The following is a 13,581-nucleotide window of genomic DNA, read 5'->3' as shown; positions in this document are numbered from 1 at the left end:
CCATCCAGTTCCTCCTCATTACTTTCATTTATGTCCTCAGTGCTAGGCATCTTACCCTCCAGCTCTTTTTTTATGTCCTCTGTTAATTCTTCCCATTTGACTCCAGTTGTGTTGTATTTGAAGGTGCTTAATTTTATCTTTCTGTTCCATTTCGCCGTTTTGTTGAAAGCTGTGGTGATCTGATAGGTGATTGCGTTGTGATCTGAAGATGGACATATGCCCTTGTCAACTTTCCAGTTTTTTATTTTAATCGGGTTGCGATGCTGATTATTAGTGACGAAGGTGACATCTACAATTGACGTTCTAGGTTGCCGATGTGTGACGGTCTCAAATGTGGCGGTGCGGCCGATGTTGCATGTCTTGAGGTCGTGTGCAGCTATAATATCCGCTATTGCGCAGCCTCTGGGGTTGTTCTTTGGATTTCCCCATAGACTATGCCACCCGTTGAAATCGCCTCCGATTATATGCTTGGCGCCTCGGGTCTCTTGCAGAAACTCTTCTAGTTTAACTAGAGTATTGTTCGGATCAGTCCTGGGTTCAATATATATAGAGACTAGGTATATCTGTGTGCCTGTATTTTCGCTAATTTGCACTATTGACATGTGTGAGTCGGAATATTTTGTATAACCCAGGGTGCTGATACTGGAGTCCTTTACTAATAGTGCAGCTTTAATAGGTGTGGCGTCAGTAGGGAATTGATACACGATGTATCCTGGAGGAGACTTGACGATCTTTTTATTGGCGGTGTAAGGTTCTGTGAGGAACACAAAGTCGCACACGGTATCTTTGTCATGTAAGTATACTACTACTTCCTGATGGGCGTTTCGCCCATGTCCTTCGTTTATTTGTAAGCAGTTGTAGGTTCCTGTTTTGAGTGTATTGCCGTTTCTTGTAACGTTTCTATGGTCCATAATTGATTTTTCCTCTTATTTTTGTAGACATCAAGCATATGTAAGGGCAAGAAGCCGAAGTAGCACTATGCTTAGTGTTGGTCTGTAGATTGTTTTTTGCGGCATGAGAGGCGCAGTTATAGCACCTGATTCGGTTGTAGTCATCTTTTACTGGGCAACGCTTGTATTCATGCCCAGTAACTGCGCAGTGAGAGCAAGTGGCAGTGTCATTTTGAGTGCATCGTTTGCGGGTGTGTCCAATCTGTAGACACTGGTAACATTGTAGTAGTGGTATGTATTCACCTGCATACACCCTCTGGTGGTCTACGTTTAATTTAGCAACTTTGATGACTGTCTTGAAGATCTCGGGTGTTGTCTTGAAGACTGCGTTATACAGCTTTGGGTTTCTGTTTGCTCTCAGAAAGTGTAAAGTGAAGTCTCGCTCATCTTTGATGACTGCGGCGAGTTCAGTATTCTGTCCGATGATGACGTTCGCTAGCTGATCTGCTTTAACGTTCTCCGATACGCCCTTTAGGATAATCATAGGCGACAGGGATTTGGACTTTTCAGCGATGACCTCGCAATTTAAGTCGTTCGTCATAGAGATTGCCCTGTCGCGCTGCTCCGGTGTATCAAATTCGACACGTACCTTGTTATTTGACACGTGTTTTGTGTTAGCAGGGGCGAAAGTAGAGTTCCTGAACGAGATGCTCTTCTTCCACATCTCCAGGGTCTCAACGGGGCTGTTGACTGCGGCTTTAGCGGTAAGTACAAGAGCCGGTTTATTTACAGGAATGTCCGGTGGTGATGTGGTAGTGCGAGTGATAACTTTGGGACGAAAATCTGTGCTTGCTGCCACAGTGGCGTATGATTGTCCGTTTCCACCTTGTCGCACAGTACCACTCACTGTGCAATTTCTCCAGTCATCCTTGATCTTTTGGAATTCAATTTTGATAGTATTTTGTATGAGTGTGGCGATGGTCTCTTCTTGAACGCCGCTTATAGTTTTATCTTGTCTCGCTTGGCTGGTGGGAGTAGGCGGTGATGGTATTCCATTGTTTTGGAGTGCATCCGACGAGGGTGCCCTCAGCGTGTTATCCATTCGGACCTGACAGGTGAGTGATTTGATGGAGTTTACTATACTGAGTACCTTTTCTTTTGCTTCTCTGGTGACGCTCCGTTGGTTGCATTTTTTACCTGGTAATAGGGTGGAGGTTATTTCGTCACACCATTGAGTTACCTTCTCAAAGTATTTCATCATGTCGGTAAACTCATGTGGATCTTCAAGCGAGGAGTGTGTACCTGACTCTATACCACTATAGTGGAGTGTCATTTCTTGAGACCAATCCTTGTTTGGCTCGTGTTCTGTTTCCGAGGTGTCTCGTGCGGTGTGTGTCACAGTGGATGTCCTGTTGGCACCCGCATCTAATTCTCGATCCGTCTCGGGAGTGAGCTCATCATTTCGTTGTACCGCTGCGACGTTGGTTGCCGAGCTGTATGAGCTTGTTCTTGATCGAGTAGGAGAATCAATGGCCTCTGGAGGCGATTTAGCGTGTGTATTTTCTTTGTACAATTCCGAGCAGCCGGGTTGAGGTGATTGACGATTCTGTGATGATCCGTCTTCTGCACCTTCTATGGCCCGGGTGCGTGATCGCGTATGCGCGGGGGAGTGGGTTGACGAGTGTAAGTCGGACATTTTGGCAGAATTTAGCGTATTGAATGATATTTATTGAATGGTATTAATAGATTTGCAAATTAAATATGAAGTTAGTACAAATAGACTCTCAAAGATTCAAAATTTAAATGTTGAAGTTACTACTTTCATGAAAATAAGTTTAGGTTAGAAAATCTTGAATATCTCAAGAACTATTACACTAATCAGAGTTCTGTTTGCTGTTATATATTAACAATAAGTTTTAAAATCGAATCCTATTATCAAAATGAGCCACACTTATACGGGATTCAAAATTAGTCAGTTGAAATCATAAAATCTTAAAACTCTAATTACAGATAATTTAAATGAACAATAAGCATCAAAATTATTCTTAAACCTATTTTTTAAACGGGGTCAAGTAATCAAGATCAAAAAATGTGGCAAAAAGTGCAAGACAAAAAAGTGAATTTTCAAATGATATTTACGTAAAACCACGCTGTTTTAAGGAGTGGCGCGACTAGATATTACTTTACACAGAAACTAATCTATAGAAAATTCTGAAATTTTGTATGATTATTGTCCAATAACAGATATATTAAAGCAGTATGAAATAAGTGTGCGTCGTCTTTCAAAGTTTTGAGAAATTAAATGTCAAAGTAACAATTTTCTTGAAGTAAGTTTTTTAGGTTACAAAATGTTGAATATCTCGAGAACTATTACACTAATCAGAGTTCTGTTTGCTGTTATATATTAACAATAAGTTTTAAAATCGAATCCTATTATCAAAATTAGCCACACTTATACGGGATTCAAAATTAGTCAGTTGAAATCATAAAATCTTAAAACTCTAATTACAGATAATTTAAATGAACAAAAGCATCAAAATTATTCTTAAACCTATTTTTTAAACGGGGTCTAGTAATCTAGATCAAAAAATGTAGCAAAAAGTGCAAGACAAAAAAGTGAATTTTCAAATGATATTTACGTAAAACCACGCTGTTTTAAGGAGTGGCGCGACTAGATATTACTTTACACAGAAACTAATCTATAGAAAATTCTGAAATTTTGTATGAGTATTGTCCAATAACAGATATATTAAAGCAGTATGAAATAAGTGTGCGTCGTCTTTCAAAGTTTTAAGAAATTAAATGTCAAAGTTACAAGTTTCATTAAAATAAGTTATTAGGTTACAAAATCTCGAATATCTCAAGAACTATTACACCAATCAGAGTTTTGTTTTCTGTTATATGTTTCTAATAAGTTTAACAATCAAATCCTATTATCAAAATCAGCCACACTTATAAGGGATTCAAAATTAGTCAGTTGAAATCATAAAATCTTAACACTCTAATTACAGATAATCTAACTGGACAACAAGCATCAAAACTATTCTTAAACCTATTTTTTAATGAAGTAGAAGTAATCAAGATCAATAAATGTGGAAAAAAGTGCAAGACAAAAAAGTGAATTTTCAAATGATATTTACGTCAAACCACGCTGTTTTAAGGAGTGGCGCTACTATATATTACTTTACACTAAAACTAGTAGATAGAAAATTCTGATATTTTGTATGATTATTGTCCAATAACAGTTACATTAAAATTATATAAAAAAAGTATGCGTCATCACTCAAATTCTCGAAGAATTAAATGTCAAAGTTGAAAGTTTCTTGAAATAAGTGTTTAGGTTAGTAAATCTTGAATATCTCGAGAACTATTACACCAATCTGAGTTCTGTTTTCTGCTATACAGTCCTAGTGGATTCAGAAATCCAATTCTAATATCAAAATTAGCCTCACTTATCGGGAACTAGATTTTTCCAAAACACGTGGTTTTAGTTTTTCTTCGAAATCTTCGGGGTTTTCATCAGGAAAATTATGAAACTTGCACAGATTATAGAGTTTATATAGTCGCTTTGGTTAATATATAGAAAATAGTATGTAAAAGATCTACTTTGCGAGTAATAGGCGATTAAGTCACTTTCCTTCCGACACTTAGAGATTTGAGGGTTGATTGTACTTACGCCTACTTAGTCCGATCCAATCCAAAGTCATATCCGTATGACAGATTCACTAGGGATCACTCACATATAAAAACTGTGTCACTATCACTAATATTTCACTTTTCACAGGAGTTAAGATCTATAGCAACGGAAAGTTTGTCACTATTTTGCTCACTGTGCTTCACTAAGTGGTCCGATTTCACAAATTTTTGCACAATCGTATAGTCCGAGTCAGCGCGCGCGTTTTGATGTATAACACATAAGGGTTTGAGAGAAAAAACCGAGAGTTTTGAATTTTAGAGCGCGGAGCGACGCGGAAACGATGCGTATGCTCTGGCGCTTGGCGCGCGACTGGTTAGGTTAGGTTAGGTTAGGTTAGGTTAGGTTAGGTTAGGTTAGGTTAGGTTAGGTTAGGTTAGGTTAGGTTAGGTTAGGTTAGGTTAGGTTAGGTTAGGTTAGGTTAGGTTAGGTTAGGTTAGGTTAGGTTAGGTTAGGTTAGGTTAGGTTTTTTTTTTTTTTTTTTTAAAGTTAAAACTGTGAATAGTTCCAATGGCCCTCGCAAGGGATACGGGCGACCGTTGGACTTTGACTGGATGTTTAGGTTCCCGCTATTGATACGGGTAACCTTTAATCAATGTTATTTATTACTATTAATAAGGATTTAATCAATGTTATTTTTACTATTAATACGAGTTTTACATTTGTGATAAATACTATTATAAATAAAGCATGTTTGTTGATTTATTGTTATACTTTAAAACTTAAATTTACGTGTTATTGAACTTTTTGAGTGTATTTACTATGTAATTAATATGATTTTTAAACGAGTCAATTGTTGTTTCTTTATTTATTATCTGTTCTATTTGGTAAGGCTGTATGTTGTTAATATTGCAGAGTGTTTCGTGTTCTATACGTGATTTCTGGTACCTCGGGCAATGTTCCAGGAGATGTCTCATGGTTTGCGGAGTGACGTCGTCACATGGGCACTCATTGGAGTCTATTATGTGGAACCTTTTTAAATAAGTTTTATTGTATCCATGACCAGTGAGCATTTGGGTCATTTCAAAGGTCAGTTCAAAATATTGCCTGAACTTGTTTATGTTTTCTAGGGTGGGTAGCCATTGTTTTAAGTGTGCTCCGGTTGTGCTGGTTTGATATATTATGTCTGTATTTTTGGCTGCATCTATTCGAAAGTTTCGTTTGTGATATGACAGAGGGAACTTTGTATAGTCTGGGATTTTATGTTGGGAGGCAGCGGCTTTGGCAGTCATGTCTGCCTCCTCGTTACCGAGGAGGCCGGCATGCGCCTTAATCCAGCAGAACTGAATGGTTCGTCCCTGCTCCCTGATGGCTACAATGCTCTTATGCGCACTATTTATTGTTGCGTTAGTGCTGCTACGGTTCGATAATTCATGTAACGCGGCCTTTGAATCTGAGAAGATGGTAGCTTGTTCCAGTCCGAGTGCGTGACACATGTTGCATGCCTCTTTAATAGCCAAGCACTCGGCCTGGAACACAGTACAACAGTTATGTAATTTCAGCTTTTTAGTTAAGCTACGGCCATCCGGAAAATGTATTACAACAGCAGCCCCCACTACTCCATCGTGCTTACTACCATCAGTGTAGATTCGGTGCATTTCAGTGGAGTAGTAAGGTTCTAGGTCATTAATGTTATTTATGTCTTTCAGTTCAATTTGTGGGCGTACGATGGGATGTAATAGATCAGTAACTGGCACTCTCTTGTCGTAAAGTATATCATGTGGTAGGTATTCGGTGACTAAGGATCTCTTAACACGCTCAATTGATGCAACTTCACGTACCTTATCAGGTAGAGGTGTCAGTCCCGCCAGCGCGATTGAAGGAATTGTGGGCAACGTACGAAATCCATGAAGGATTTTAATTGCGAAACCGCGCTGGAGGCTAAGCAAAGAAGTGCATACTTTCTTATAATTGGTTGCCTGTCCCCAAATTTCGGCTGCATATGTTATAATTGGCTCTATTACTTGCCTATAAATTGTGTTAATATTTGCCGCATGAACCCCCCATGTGGGCTTAACAAATATGCATAGTCTCTTATATATAGCTTGCGCCTTTTTAATTATGTACTCCGTATGACGGATAAATTTCAGGTGCTCATCGACAATGACACCTAGCAGTTTGAAATGTGTATCAAAGGGTATAAGTACATTATCCATATAAATCTTAGCGGCTTTAGCCTTCGGTGTGTAGGCAATCATCTTAGTTTTTTGGGGGCCGAACTTTAATTTATTATTTGTGCCCCATTCGAAGACAGTTTTTAATAAGTTATTAGCATTACGTTCGATTTCTTCAGTGTTCATGCCTGAGCAGATCAGCAAAATATCGTCAGCGTAGGCTTGGACATAATTGCCATCCGTCAGGTCTTTCTCTAATAGGGTGTCAACAATAGCATTCCAGAAGATGGGTCCCAGTACCGAGCCTTGGACACATCCTCTGGTCTGCTCTTTTGTCACTGTAACGTCAGAGTAATTTAATATTATCTTGCGATCAGTAAGGTAACTGCAGATTATTTTTAGTAAGTTATGTGGACAATTTATATCAGAGAGTCTCTTAATCAATGCAGGCCACCAGGCATTGTCAAAAGCTCCTGCAATGTCGAGCGATATGGCAACTACAAGTCGATTATTGTTTTTGCATTGCTTTAGTTTATTGATGGCATCATTGAGGGCATCCGTGGTGGAACGCTGTTCTCTGAAACCATATTGTTTATTACTGCAAGCATGGTTAATTTGCATAAAGTAGGTGAGTCTTGTGGATATGAGTTTCTCGAGTATCTTTCCAAAAACATTTATTAAGCCAATGGGTCGGTAGGCAGATGTTTCTTTGTAATTTGTTTTATTCGGTTTTGGGATTGTTCTTATGTATGCAGTCTTCCAGGAGGCAGGAAAATACTCGAGCGTTAGGCATCTATTGTATAATTTGGTTATAGTTTCAGGGTAGCATTCGATAGATTGCTTGCAGATGTCCGCAGTGAGGTGGTCTATTCCTGGTGCCCTTTTAGGGCTCATGTTTTTTATTATGTCCAACACTTCTTGCGTGGTAAATTGCGGCTCATTATTTCCTATTGCAGGTTCGTTATTTACTAAATTATTGGCCACTGTTTCTCTTATTTGCAGATGGTGTAGAGTATCGTCAGCAGCGGTGTCTTCTGGGAAGAACTTTGCGGCGAGCTTTTCTGCAGTATCAAGGATAGACGCCGTGTATGTACCGTTATCTGTTTTTAGTGTAGCAGCCGGTTGCGGTTGCGGTGAACTCTTAAGAAGGCGGTTAGTAACAGACCACACGTCATCCCTTCCCTGGCGACTGCAAAATTCTCTGAAGTGATCTGACGACGTTGTTCTTATTTTGTTGGAGTACTCTGCTCTTGCATCGTGGAGTTCTTTTAAGATGTTAGTAATGTCTTTTTTACCCCGCTTGAGGTCTTGTAGGCGATGGTGCAGTGATATAACCTTTCTCTTTAATTCAGTCAATTCTTGTGTCCACCATGGAATCTTTTGTTGGGGTTTTTTAAGAGTAAGCGTTGCGTCACAAGTTTTTAATATCACATTGGTCATTTCGTTTATATAGTTGTCAAGTCCATTTTTGTCCAGTTCGTCTATGTCAGTTCTAAGTATATTGCTAGCATCAACATTTTCTTTAAGTTTAGTTTTGAAGTTGTCCCAATTTGTTTTGTCAGTTTGATATTTGTATGTTGATGTAGATTTCTTCTTATTGTTACGTATGTTATCCGATTTGATTTTAAATTCAATTCCATGATGGTCAGATGATGGAATGATTTCTTTATTGACCTTCCAATCAAAGATATTGTTTGCTGTGCATGGAGTAGCCAGGGTGAGATCGACTATGGAATGCCTGATTTGGCCGTGTTTATTTATTTCTGTCTCAAACGTTGGTTCGTTACCTATATTGCAACTAATTAAATCAAAGTTGATAGCCAAGTCATGTATTTCCCTCCCTCTATCGTTGTTTCTTACAGATCCCCATGTGGTGTGCCACCCGTTAAGATCCCCACACACGATGTGCTCTCTATTAGCATACTGTTGGAGGAATTGGCCCAAGTGCATCATCGTATGTGAAGGATCCTCACCCGGTTCTATATAGACAGAGGAGATCAGTAATTTCCTGTTATTGTCAATCGTAATTTCGACGGCAATAAAGTTCGTGGTATCGTATTGAGTTAGCCCGATATAGTTTACGAGCTTTTTCTTTACAGCAACGCATGCTTTGTTTCTGCAAGTAATATCGTTATGTTGATACAGGTCATATCCGTCAATGCTCTTAACTGACGTTTTATTCTTACTAATGAACGGTTCTGATATGCAAATTATGTCGTATTCATTGTCTCTAGCACATTGTACCAATTCTTGAAAGGCATTATTTCCACGACCTAAATTACACTGAACGATATTAATGTATTGTTTTCTGTTAGTGTTTACTGTTGGGACGCCCTTAGGAATAACGGACAGAAATCCTGGCTATGCGATCCCACTTGATCCAGTCCGGACATTTTTGGCTGAACGCAGGGTGATTATATTCTTTGTCCTGGCCCTGGCAGTTGGTGCAGCAAGGAACTGTTGAGCTTTTTGGGCAGTTACGGGTATCATGCGCATCAGCGCAGAAACCGCATTTACTGCTAGATGTACAATTAGCCGCGCGATGGCCGTAGCCCATGCACTTGAAGCATTGCATAATCGGCGATTGGTCAACCGCGAGGACCGACTGATAACCGACCTTAATTTTTTGTAAAAGCATTTGCTTGTACAATTGCGGACTAACTTCGACCACTACATTTTTTATCGAGTCATTGCGCCCTTTGATACTGCGTATGTATTTAACTTGTTTACTTTCGGCGCTAACACAGTCCATAATTCTGTGGTTCTGCTTTATAATCGCGTCAACTATTCGTTCGTTTGCGTTGTCATTTATTACGCCCAGGAGTTTTATGCAGGGGTTGCGTAGTTTCGGGACTCCGACTGTGACTCCTGTAGTATTGTGCTTGATAGCTGAGCTAAGTGTGGTCCTGTCGTTTTCCGTCTCGCAATTAATTACTACTTTATTATTCTTGGTGTGACGTACGCTCTTTATGCCAACACCCAGCTCTACTAAGTCTACCTTCTCCTGCACTTCATTCATGGCGTCCTTGCTCTCCTTTCGAGGATCCAACGTTTCCAGGATAACAGCATAATTGGTGTCCTGGGTGGTTTGATTGATGTTTCGATTTTTTGGGATTGCGGCAGACTTTCTTGTTGTTGTAAAGCCAGAAGATGTTGCACCCGATGTCTCAGCTCTAGCTTCTATGCTCGTTTCTGCGCGAGCTCTCTTCTTCTTTGCTTTCTTGCTGAGAACTTCGGTGAAGCCATCGTTGTTTTCCTCCTCATTCTCATCATCTATCGGGCGTGTTAGGCAAAATACTACTAGCTCATTGATTTTCTTTTGCTCATCAACGAGCTTTTCAATTTCTGCCTGAACACCTTTGATTTCTGTTTTAAGGTCAGTATTCGTAGAAATGCCCGTAAATGCCGCTATGTCCTCGCTAACGTATACGTCCGTCTGTGTGGCGAAGCTTCTCATTGCCGATTTTGAAGGCCAGTCAGTCTTTCCAGTAGTGGTAGATACTGCTAGGCGTTTTGCGCTCAGTAGTTCGCATTCCTGGCTGTATCTATCTACAATTTCTTGTATTTCCTTGACGCAATCGATTATTTCAATTTTGTTGCCTTTTGTGACGCTTCTGTTTTGTTTGAAAATACTATATATTTTTTCCGCTTTTTGTTTGATCATGGTCCTGAGCCTGCCACTAGAGTTCCGTGTGCTTGGGCTGATAACAGACTCACAGCTCATAAAAAGTCTTTCCATTTCAAAGGACTCGGTGGTGATTGGGGCATCCGGTACCACTGTCGGGGTATCCGGTTCCACCCTCGAGGCCGCCGGTCCTGGTGCAGGCAGCGGCGTTGATGCATGAGCCGTATGCGTTTGCTCATGAATCTCCGCACGCGTTACCACGAAAGTTTTGTTTTGCCTATTATTCGTTTCCGATTCTGAGTCAAAATCGATGAGGAGGGTGGGGCACTGTTCATTATTTGCCACTTCCTTATTTTCTGCTGCTTGTGTTTGCTCCGCAGGAGCAGATCGCGCTTTTTTAGGCGAGTTGGGAGGTGTGTGAAACATTATTCTCGGTTGCAAAAAATACAGATAAAAAGAAAATTATAATTTATGATCTAGAAGAGATATCAACTCAAGTTTACTACTGAAAAATTTAAATACTAAAGTGCTACTAACATACAAAATTTGAGATTTTTCGGATGAAAATTTGCGAAATTACAGATAAATTAAATTTTAAAAGAAATGTTTTATTTTGAGGCTCAAGGAAGGATTTTTGAGATGAATTTTTAAATAAAATATTAAAAACTATAAAGTCTATCAGACAAATTTGAAATAAGAGAAATCTACCAGCTAAAAATGGAGAAAATTTAGTTTAAAACGATTGCCGTTATATTTCTTACAGGCACCGCAAAAAATCGAGGGAATTTTAAAATTAGTCTATGAAGTTCTAAGAAAACTAGTTAATATTATGATAAAGAATTATAGGAATGACTAAGGCAAATTTTATTGTAAAGTAAGATTATAAAAAAGTGAGAAAACGAACGAGCTAAAAATTTTTAAAAACTGAGAAAATTTCAAGACTACTAAAAATTAAATATCTCCGAAACCAAAAACCGTACAGACAAATAAATAGTACCAAAAAATAGAGCTTCTTGAGCTTTAAATTTATGCTAAGTTTCAAAATTTTAAGATAAGATTCGCTAAACAAACTATTGAAATAAGTGAAAAAGTTAGGTTAAAATACGACGGAAAGAAACTTTGAAGTTATGCAAAAAACTGTGAGAGATACAAAGTTGTATATAAGACAAGAATAGATGGAAAAAATTTACTTTACTAGAAAAAATAAAAACTAGAAAAATCTATCGGGTGGTTTCAGAGATATTAATGTAAATGTAGATTGCCTGTAGGTTTTTGGCAGGTGCAATTAAAAAGTATAGAAAGTTGGATATTACTAAGTGAAGTTGTATAAGAAGAGACTATTTTTAGAATGCAGTTATTTAGATATTACAAAAAGTGATTTTTGAGAACAGGAAAATATAAGAAAAGTTGAAAAATGGCAGAGATATGAATTTTTGAAAAAGTGAGTTTTTGAAAAGAAGTTAAAATTAGAATATTTATGGAACTAGAAGGACTATGAAAATGAGTAATGTATCAAAAAATCGGGCTCATCGAGTACTAAAATTGTGCTAAAAATGAATTTATTCGAATACTATTTGGTCACTTTTAAAAGAGCTTCGGTTAGGTTAGGTTAGGTTAGGTTAGGTTAGGTTAGGTTAGGTTAGGTTAGGTTAGGTTAGGTTAGGTTAGGTTAGGTTAGGTTAGGTTAGGTTAGGTTAGGTTAGGTTAGGTTAGGTTAGGTTAGGTTAGGTTAGGTTAGGTTAGGTTAGGTTAGGTTAGGTTAGGTTAGGTTAGGTTAGGTTAGGTTAGGTTAGGTTAGGTTAGGTTAGGTTAGGTTAGGTTAGGTTAGGTTAGGTTAGGTTAGGTTAGGTTAGGTTAGGTTAGGTTAGGTTAGGTTAGGTTAGGTTAGGTTAGGTTAGGTTAGGTTAGGTTAGGTTAGGTTAGGTTAGGTTAGGTTAGGTTAGGTTAGGTTAGGTTAGGTTAGGTTAGGTTAGGTTAGGTTAGGTTAGGTTAGGTTAGGTTAGGTTAGGTTAGGTTAGGTTAGGTTAGGTTAGGTTAGGTTAGGTTAGGTTAGGTTAGGTTAGGTTAGGTTAGGTTAGGTTAGGTTAGGTTAGGTTAGGTTAGGTTAGGTTAGGTTAGGTTAGGTTAGGTTAGGTTAGGTTAGGTTAGGTTAGGTTAGGTTAGGTTAGGTTAGGTTAGGTTAGGTTAGGTTAGGTTAGGTTAGGTTAGGTTAGGTTAGGTTAGGTTAGGTTAGGTTAGGTTAGGTTAGGTTAGGTTAGGTTAGGTTAGGTTAGGTTAGGTTAGGTTAGGTTAGGTTAGGTTAGGTTAGGTTAGGTTAGGTTAGGTTAGGTTAGGTTAGGTTAGGTTAGGTTAGGTTAGGTTAGGTTAGGTTAGGTTAGGTTAGGTTAGGTTAGGTTAGGTTAGGTTAGGTTAGGTTAGGTTAGGTTAGGTTAGGTTAGGTTAGGTTAGGTTAGGTTAGGTTAGGTTAGGTTAGGTTAGGTTAGGTTAGGTTAGGTTAGGTTAGGTTAGGTTAGGTTAGGTTAGGTTAGGTTAGGTTAGGTTAGGTTAGGTTAGGTTAGGTTAGGTTAGGTTAGGTTAGGTTAGGTTAGGTTAGGTTAGGTTAGGTTAGGTTAGGTTAGGTTAGGTTAGGTTAGGTTAGGTTAGGTTAGGTTAGGTTAGGTTAGGTTAGGTTAGGTTAGGTTAGGTTAGGTTAGGTTAGGTTAGGTTAGGTTAGGTTAGGTTAGGTTAGGTTAGGTTAGGTTAGGTTAGGTTAGGTTAGGTTAGGTTAGGTTAGGTTAGGTTAGGTTAGGTTAGGTTAGGTTAGGTTAGGTTAGGTTAGGTTAGGTTAGGTTAGGTTAGGTTAGGTTAGGTTAGGTTAGGTTAGGTTAGGTTAGGTTAGGTTAGGTTAGGTTAGGTTAGGTTAGGTTAGGTTAGGTTAGGTTAGGTTAGGTTAGGTTAGGTTAGGTTAGGTTAGGTTAGGTTAGGTTAGGTTAGGTTAGGTTAGGTTAGGTTAGGTTAGGTTAGGTTAGGTTAGGTTAGGTTAGGTTAGGTTAGGTTAGGTTAGGTTAGGTTAGGTTAGGTTAGGTTAGGTTAGGTTAGGTTAGGTTAGGTTAGGTTAGGTTAGGTTAGGTTAGGTTAGGTTAGGTTAGGTTAGGTTAGGTTAGGTTAGGTTAGGTTAGGTTAGGTTAGGTTAGGTTAGGTTAGGTTAGGTTAGGTTAGGTTAGGTTAGGTTAGGTTAGGTTAGGTTAAGGGTACGTCCTTCGGTAGATTTGGTTCAAA

This window comes from Cydia fagiglandana, chromosome 25 (genome assembly GCF_963556715.1).
Source record: "Cydia fagiglandana chromosome 25, ilCydFagi1.1, whole genome shotgun sequence".
Lineage (NCBI taxonomy): Eukaryota > Metazoa > Arthropoda > Insecta > Lepidoptera > Tortricidae > Cydia > Cydia fagiglandana.
Note: the sequence above shows the minus strand (reverse complement) of the source record.